This window comes from Diceros bicornis, chromosome 22 (assembly GCF_020826845.1).
Source record: "Diceros bicornis minor isolate mBicDic1 chromosome 22, mDicBic1.mat.cur, whole genome shotgun sequence".
Lineage (NCBI taxonomy): Eukaryota > Metazoa > Chordata > Mammalia > Perissodactyla > Rhinocerotidae > Diceros > Diceros bicornis.
The window spans coordinates 2,514,450-2,523,718 of record NC_080761.1 but is presented as its reverse complement, the minus strand read 5'-3'; the positions used below and the strand labels follow the sequence as shown (position 1 = coordinate 2,523,718).

Genomic DNA, 9,269 nt, shown 5'->3' with positions numbered 1-9,269 from the left:
TGAGAAGGAAGATTTATCAAAGTAGAATGAGAGCATAATGTTGAGGAAATCAAAAGAAGGGAGAATCTAAAGAAAAGAGAATTTGATAATATTGTCAAATTCCTAAAGGACCTAAGACATTCCTAATTGGCAACCTAATTCCTGATTGGCAACCACCAACTTCCTATATTTCTAACCTTACTTCCTATTTTCTGCCCATATTTACCATACTTGAGTTTATATTTCCCTGTTACTGGCCTCAGCATGCTAACGTAACCGTAGCTATTCATCTATTTAGGATAGTTGGACTTGGCAATCTTAAACCTACATTATTTACAATACCTGACAAGGATTAAAGATCCAGTCAAAGCAGATCCACAGAGAAGAGCTGAGCCTTTCTCCCCAGAAAGACAATTGCATGCCAATAGGATTGGGGGAGGCAAGGCAGGAGCTGGAGGACAACGTATGGTTTCCATAAGAGGAAATCAAGCCTCATCAATCTATTAAAGTGTTTTTAGGAGGCACATATGCATGGGAGACAAAAGCCCATGAATGGTGTCTATTTAGATTTTCAAAAAGCCTTTCACAAAGTTCCACACAAAAGGCCATTTAAAAAATTGAGTTAGCCTGGTATGATGGAGACTGGTGCAATGCACAGGGAAGTTGCTTAGAGACAAGAAACAAAGGTTTAGGATAAAAGGGTACCTCTTGGAGGAAGAAGTCTGAACATTGGCATTTCCCTATGACTACCCTTGTTTAATATTTTTATGTCTTATTTGGAGAAGGGAAGGCACAATGACACCACATTCTTCTGATTATGGAAAGCCCAAGTATATGGGAATAACTTGATGTTAGTGTGAGGCTATGTGAATAGGCATAAAATATTGAATTGTTCTTTATACAGGCAAAAATAAAACATTGAACTTAGGGAAAAATAATCTAAAGTATACTTAGAAGTTTCATTTACTCATTCATTCATTACACAGTTATTGAGGATCTACTATGTGGCCAGATATTGTGCTATAATTTGGGGAGAAAATAATTGAGAAGGGATTTCTCCCTGTTGTTAGAGAACTGAAATGGAACAAGAAGATATTCCTGAATCTTGAGAAAAGCAAATTTAAGGTGAATAAAAGGATGTAGTTCACACAATAGGAAACACATGGAGCTTAGTTTTCTAAGAGTTAAGCTGATAAGGTTGCAAAATGTAGATATACTCAAAATATTGAGATAATTCCTAAAACGCACTGATATGATGGTTCTGTTAAGGGAAGCTAGAATATTTGGGGCTACATCCATAACATCTCTATACATGAGGACCATTTTTTGTTTCAAGTGACAAAAACCCAACTCAAAACTAACTAAAAAATAAAAAGGTAAGCCTGACTTCAGGCGTAGCTGGGTGTGGAGAGGCAGGAGGTGTCACAAGAGCTTGGTGTGGCTCCCTTGCTCTCCACCTCTCAGCTCTCTGTTATTCTGTGTTGGTTTCATCCTAAGAGTTTTTTCACAGGGAGTAAAGGAGGCTTATATATGGGTATGGAAGGTGGAAAAAATTCTGGTTTTCTGTGTTGCCCAGCACCTGTGATCTTAGGAGACATTTTTTCTCCCAGCACCCATGTCAATTCCTGAAAAAGGACAGTGAATGGCCCAGCCCTGAACCACTCACTGTGGCCAGAAAGTTGAAACACTGTTACTGGCCAGGCCAGGGACACCCCAGCTGCCAACCGGAAGAGCCAGGGTGAGGGGGAGCAGTCATCCTCCCAGAACCACACAGACTGAGAATGAGGAGGAGGTCATTTCCCAAGTAGATGGTCGGCAGACAAACAGTAAGAGAGAACAACTATCTGCTTCCTCTCTATAAGTCATCATAGACTGATTATGGTTGTGGCAGGAGCCTCTAAGATAATTCCCCTCTCATTCCTGCCTTCTGTTATTCACACCCCTGTATAATCCCCTCCCTTTCAATGTGGGAGATTTAGTGACTCACTTCTAAAGAAAAGAATGTGGCAGAAGCAATGGAACATCACTTCTGAGATTCAGTTATAAAAGACTTCAAGTTCCAGGGGCCAGCCCCATGGCCTAGTGGTTGAGTTCAGTGCACCCTGCTTTGGTGGCCTGAGTTCATGAGTTTGGATCTCAGGCATGGACCTACACCACTCAGTAGCCATGCTGTGGCAACATCCCACATACAAAATAGATGTTAGCTCAGGGCCAATCTTCCTCAAGTGAAAAAAGAGAAAGATTAGCTCAGGGTGAATCTTTCTTGGCAAAAAAAAAAAAAAGACTGCAAGTTCCGTCTGGGATGCTCTGACTCTTTCTAGCTCTCTCTTGGATTGTTCACTCTGGGGCAGCCAGCTACCATGCTGTGAGCCAGTCCTATGGAGAGGCCCAGGTAAATGAGCTTGGAGGTGGATTTTCTGAGACTGATAATAACCAGATGTTTGAGCTGGATCCTCCCCAGTCCAGTCTTTAGATGAGACTGCAGACCTGGCTGACAGCTCAGCTGCAGCTCCATGAGAGAACTGGAACCAGAGGCACCCAGCTAAGCTATGCCCAGATTCCTGACCCACAAAAACTGAGAGATCATACATTTTTCCTGTTATAAGCCACTAAAGCTTTGGGGCAATTTGTTAAACAGCAACAAATTACTAATACACTGGGGTTGGTACAATAAGGTAATATTTATGTTCTTATGTACAAATGACCAAAAATAGGAAAATACATACAAGATCAGATAAACAAATCTGTTAAAATATCATATGTGATTCTGTCATATGTTTGAATATTTTCTGTGTTGAATGTGAAGAAAATGAACTTTTCCCCCATAGATGAAAATATTGGGTATTATTTTTATGGATAAATAGACTGAATATATGGCAGCTGCATTGTATCTTATTAAATACAAATCTTTAATCAAGAGACAGTAATTACAGCATTCTGTAGCTAAAGTCTAGATACATTATTTGGCTATGTTCTGGACTGTTTCTCTAATTTTTTTATGGTTCAAATGAGATCTTCAATTGTAATTGGAGGTTAAAAAGAATCGTTTTGCCAAGTTTCCTTTGACTCCTTGTTTAAAAGATCTGACATGAATCACCATGAAGGAAAGGTCTACATAAGGTCAAGGTGACTTTATCTTTGAGATCTGTTTATGTCTTCGTGTTTGTAGGTTACCTAAGTACCACTCCCTGATGAAATGTCTAAAAAAATCTCAAGGGAAAAAGAGATAGGACTGAGTCCAAAATCAAAAGGGTGTTTATTAAAGCCAATTTTCTTTAGCAGAAGCCTTACAATAAAATAAAAGATATTTTTAAATTTATAAATTCATAAACCTGAGTATAGACCCAGACTGATGTAATTCCATAAAAAATATCAAGTTGTAACCTCTGAAAACTAAGTAGGTAATAGAACTGTTGATTAACCTCAACTGAAGTGCTTATACCTGTTACTATATTCAGAAGTTAATAGCTACCCTGGGGCATTTTTAACTTATGTGTGACATTAAGTGGGGTTTTCCTCTGATGATTGCCTTAGTGTTTCAGAAAATTCTAATTAGCAACTAATTTCCATTCCACCCTGTCATCACACAACCTTCATGCTGCTGCTGTAACTTTATTTCTTCAAATATGACAGAGGGAGGCTCCAACAAGTTCTGAAGGTGCTTTTGATAATTATATAGCACAGGGAACAACACTACCTTTGCTATTATTTCTGTAAGATACAGTGTATCCAGACAACCAGTGTGTTCAATGTAGAGCCAAAACAAAGTTTATCTGCTTGTGTATTTGGGAGACCAGCGTCTCACAGTGAGCCTGTAATATGCCTCCCACCTTCTTACAGGCTCCAGGTTTTCTTGCAAGAGACTGGAAAGCAGGAGCCTTTACTTGAGATTCATTGGAATTCAATGAATACTTAGAATTCATTACTCATGACCAGTTAACTCATTCCTTGGTGCAAATTTCTTCATGCTAACCAATTCTCACTCATGTGCAAAGAAAATTTCATGTTTTAACATGTAGTATTACATTTGGTTGAGTTTTTTAAAAAAATTTTCCTTCCTTATATAACTTTCAACTACTGTAGAGGACTGTTATGAAACTATTTAATTGTTGTTGTTCAGTCCTTTGAAGCTTAATGAGGAAAGTTGTATGAATATACACATAGTCATGCAAACATACCCCCTTATTGCCTAGGTGCTAGGTAATGCCCAAAGTTATTGAGCCCAAGGAACTGAAGTCGTATTTGTGATGATTGATGCTTTGCTGAGAGCCAAGTCTATCGGAGCTGGAGAAGAAACAGAACTGATGGTTCCATCTTCTCTTCCAGAGTCAAGAACTTTGATACCCCAAGCCCCTGAGAGGTTTAGATCACCTTGGAGCTGTTGAAAAGCTAATCTGGCGCTATCACGTGGAAATGGAGGGGTTCTGTGTACCATCACCTTGATTTCACATTGGAAAGCCAAAGTTTTTATTCCAACTCCAGATAATTCCACAGAGAAATGGTTATTATGTATTATTATTTGCCTACTTAAGGTAGAAAGGTCTTCTATAGACAATAGCAAAGAAAGAAACCATAAAGGAAAGACTGATAGATTTTGCTACAAAAAAGGGAAAACATTTGTAAGTAAAAAAAAATACGGTAAATAAAACGAAAAGGCAAATTAAAATAATGGAAGGTATTTGCAAAATGTATGACAGAAGATTAGGGCTAATACACAGAGAGTTCTTTTTAATCTCTATAAATAAAATTAAGTTTCTGTTTCTTTTCCTCTCTGGGGATAGTGTCTAGAGGCATTCAAAATGGTCCAGCACTTGACATACTGTTGTAGGCTATCTTACAATACAGCCTTCAACAATGCTAGGCTGTCCTGAGCCCCTGGTATTAGCATTGTTTACCTTCATGCCAAGAAGGGTGGGACAACACCAAAATCCACATGTCATGTGTGCCCAGGTCAACTTCAAGGGGTTCATGCCATGAGACCTAAAGTTCTCATGAGATTGTCTAAAAAAAAAAGAAAAAATATCATCCGGGCCTGTGGTGCTTCCACAGTTGCTAAATGTGTCTGTGAGAGGATCAAGTATGCTTTTCTAACGGAGGAGTAGAAAATCATTGTGAAAGTGCTGAAGGCACAAACACAGAGTCAGAAAGCTAGATTTAAAAATAGATTTTTTTGAATAATAAAATCAAAAGCCTTCTAAAAAAGTTAGTTTCTTCTGTTACTGCATCGTGGGAAAATGGAAGGGCATATTTTTACCAAATTTGGAGATATATTTGGGGTGACCTGACTTAAAATATAGCCTATGTGTTGTACAAGAGGTCCATTTGGGAGGACCCTGGGGAAAACCAAGGGAGCTGGGCAGTCCTGCTGTAGAGCAGCTGAAGCTGAAGTTCAAAGCAAGGCCATTGGGAGTGTCCATTGGGTCAGACATACTAGCTGAAGGATTAATGGTACTAACACTGGCTAAAGCATAGAGTGTTTTGAGGACTCAATGAGATCATCCATGTAAAGTGCTGAACTCAACGCCCAGCACATTCACTCAATGATTCATTTACTCAGCAAATTTTTATTGAGTGACTGCTGTGTACCAGGTGCTCTGCTGGATGCTAGGGATATAGCAGTGATCCAAACAAGACAGCCATCTCTACCCTCTCAGGGCTTACATTCTACTTACATTCCTTTTTTTCTAAATTATCCAATTTGCTGGCATGTAATTGTTCATAGTAGTCTCTGATAATCCTGTGTACTTCTGTGGTGTCAGTTGTAATGCCACCTTTTTAATTTAAATTTTACCTATTTGAGTCCTGTCTTTTTTCTTGCTTAGTCTAGCTAAAGGTCTGACTATTTTTTGTGTGTGTGTGAAGAAGATCAGCCCTGAGCTAACATCCATGCCACTCCTCCTCTTTTTGCTAAGGAAGACTGGCCCTGAGCTAACATCCGTGCTGATCTTCCTCCACTTTATGTGGGACGCCGCCACAGCATGGCCTGACAAGTTGTGTGTTGGTGCGTGTCCAGGATCCGAACCCCGGCTGCCAGCAACAGAGTGCACGCACTTAACCGCTGCGCCACGGGGCCGGCCCCCTGTCTATTTTTTTTATCTTTTCAAAAAACCAACTCTTATTTTTGGTGATATTTTCTCTTGTCTTTCTAGGCTCTATTTCACTTATTTATGCTCTAATCTTTATTCTTTCTTTCTTTCTGCTAACCTTTGGGTTCGTTTGTTCTCCTTTTTCTAGTTTTTCTAGCTTCTTGAGGCATAAAGCTAGCTTCTTTGTTTGAGATTTCTTTTTTCTTAATTAGCCATTTATCACGTTAAACTTCCCTCTTAGAACTATTTTTGCTGCATCCCATACATTTTTGTATGTTGTGTTTCCATTTTCTTTGACTCAAGATATTTTTTGATATCTTCTTTAAACTATTGATTGTTCAGAAGAATGTTAATTTCCACATATTTGTGAATTTTCCAACTTTATTCTTGCTATTGTTTTCTAGTTTCACACTTTTGTGTTTGGAAAAGATATCTGGGATGATTTCAATTTTTTAAAATTTGTTAGGACTTGTTTCGTGGCCCAACATTTTGTCTATCCTGAAGAATGATCCATGTGTCCTTCAGAAAAATGTGTATTGTGCTGCTCTTGGATGGAATGTTCTAGACAGGACTTTTAGATCCTTTTCGTCAATAGTGTTTTTCCACTTCTGCTGTGTTCTCATTCATTTTCTGTCTCAATGATCTATCCATTGTTGATAGTGGGGTAATGAAGTCCCCTCCTATTATTGTATTACTCTTGATTTCTCCTCTAATTTCTGTTAATATTTACTTTAGGGGCCAGCCGTGTGGCTTAGCGGTTAAGTGCGCTCGCTCTGCTACTGGCGGCCCAGGCTCGGATCCCGGGCGTGCACCGATACACTGCTTCTCTGGCCATGCTGAGGCCGCATCCCACATACAGCAACTAGAAGGATGTGCAACTCTGACATGCAACCATCTACTGGGGCTTTGGGAAGAAAAAGGGAAAAAAAGGAGGAGGATTGGCGATAAATGTTAGCTCAGGGCCGGTCATCCTCAGCAAAAAAGGAGAATTAGCAGGGATGCTAGCTCAGGGCTGATATTCCTCACAAAATAAATAAATAAATAAATAAATAAATAAATAAATAAATAAATAAATATTAAAAAAAATATTTACTTTATATAGTTAGGTGCTCCGATGTTGAGTGCGGTATATTTACAATTTTTATGTCCTCTTGATGAGTTGCCCCTGTATCAATATATAGTGACCTCCTTGTCTCTTGTGAACAGATTTTGACTGAAAGATTATTTTGTCTGACATAAGTATAGCCACTCCTGTTTTCTTTTGGTTACCATTCACATGTTATTTAGTTCAATTCCTTCATTATTACTCTAAGTATGTCCTAAAAGCTAAAATGAGTCTTTTGTGTGTAGCATACTGTTGGATCTTGTTTATTTTGTCTGTTCAGCCATTCTGTGTCTTTGATTGGAGAATTTAATCCATTTACCCTTAAAATAGATATTGGCAGGTTAGGACTTACTGTTGCCCTTTTTGGTATGTGTGTGAAGAAGATAAGCCCTGAGCTAACACCTGCTGCCAATCCTCTTCTTTTGTACTGAGGCAGACTGGCCCTGGGCTAACATTCATGTCATCTTCCTCTACTTTATGTGGGATGTCTGCCACAGCAGTATGTAGGTCCACGCCCGGGATCTGAACCTGCGTAGCCCAGGCCACCAGAAGCAGAGTGCATGAACTTAACCACAACACCACCGGGCCGGCTCCACTCTTCCCCTTTTTTGGATTTTCTGGTGGTTTTGTAGTTTCTTTCTTCCTCTTGCTGTCTTCCTTTGTGATTTGTTGATTTTTTTTTAGTTCCATGATTTGATTTTGTTCTCATTATCTGTTGTGTATCTACTAGAGAATTTTTCTTTGTGGTTTCCATGAGGCTTATGTAAAATATATCCTACCTACAGAAGTCTAATTTAAAGTGATAACAACTTGACTTTAATTGCATACAGGTCTGTACACTTTTATTTCTCCCCTCACATACATTTTATGCTTTTGATGTCACATTTTACATCTTATTATATTGTGTATCCACTAACAAATTACTGTAGCTATAGTTATTTTAATATTTTTGCTTTTAACATTTACACCATAGTTAAAAGTGTTATGCACCATCATTACAGTGTTGGAATATTCTCAATTTAACTATATGTTACTTTTACTAGTTAGATTTATACTTTCATATGCTTTCATGTTGTTACTTAGTGTGTTTTCCTTCAACCAGAAGAACTCCCTTGAGGATTTCTTGTAAGGCAGGCCTTGTATTGATGAATTCCCTCAGCTTTTGTTGGTCTGGGAATGTCTTCATCTTATCTTCATTTCCGAAGGACAGCTTTACTGAATAAGGTATTTTTGATTTGCAGTTTTTTCCTTTCAGCACTTGGGATAGGTCACCCCACTCCCTCCTGGCCTGCAAGGTTTCTGCTGGGAAAACTGCAACCCCTTTAAATGTGATGAGTCACTTCTCTCTTGCTGATTTCAAAATTCTCTTTTTGTTTTTGATTTATGACAATTTGATTGTAATGTGTCTTGGGGTAATATTCATCACATTGAACTTGGTGAGGTCTTTTGAGCTTCAAGAATCTGAATGTCTATATCCCTCCCACGATTTGGGAACTTTTCAGTCATTATTTCTTTAAATAATCTTTCTGCTCACCTCTCTCTATCTTCTCCCTCTAGGACTTCCTAGTGTGCATATTCCTTCCCATGACAGTGTCCCATAGATCTTGTACACTTTTTCACTCTTTTTCATTATTTTTTATTTTCCTAAGTGGATAATTTCAAATGATGATTTTGAGTTTGCTCATTCTTTCTTCTGCATGGTAAAACCTACTGTTGAAGCTCTCTATTGAATTTTTAGTGTTGTCATTATACCAGGATTTCTGTTTGGTTCTTGTTTATGATTTCTATTTCTCTATTAATCACCTCATTTTGTTCATTCATTATTCTCCTGCATTTGTTTAGTTGTCTGTCTGTGTTCTCTTGCATCTCATTCAGCTTCTTTAAGATGATTATTTTGAATTTTTTGTCAGGCAGTTTGTAGATTTGCATTTCTTTGGGTTAGGTTACTGGAACTTTATTTGTTACTTTTGATGGTGTCATGTTTTCCTGATTCTTTGTGATCTGTGTAGCTCTGTACTGTTGTTAGTACATTTGAAGAAGCAAGTACTTCTTCAAGACTTACAGACTGGGTTCCACTGGTAAAAATCCTTCTCCTCTCA

General features: G+C 38.4%; 1 pseudogene; it reads left to right on the top strand.

Annotated features, from left to right (window-relative positions):
* The first annotated feature begins 4,755 nt into the window (after nt 1–4,755).
* Nucleotides 4,756–5,153, top strand: LOC131419842 (large ribosomal subunit protein eL34-like; annotated as a pseudogene).
* Nucleotides 5,154–9,269: the final 4,116 nt, after the last annotated feature.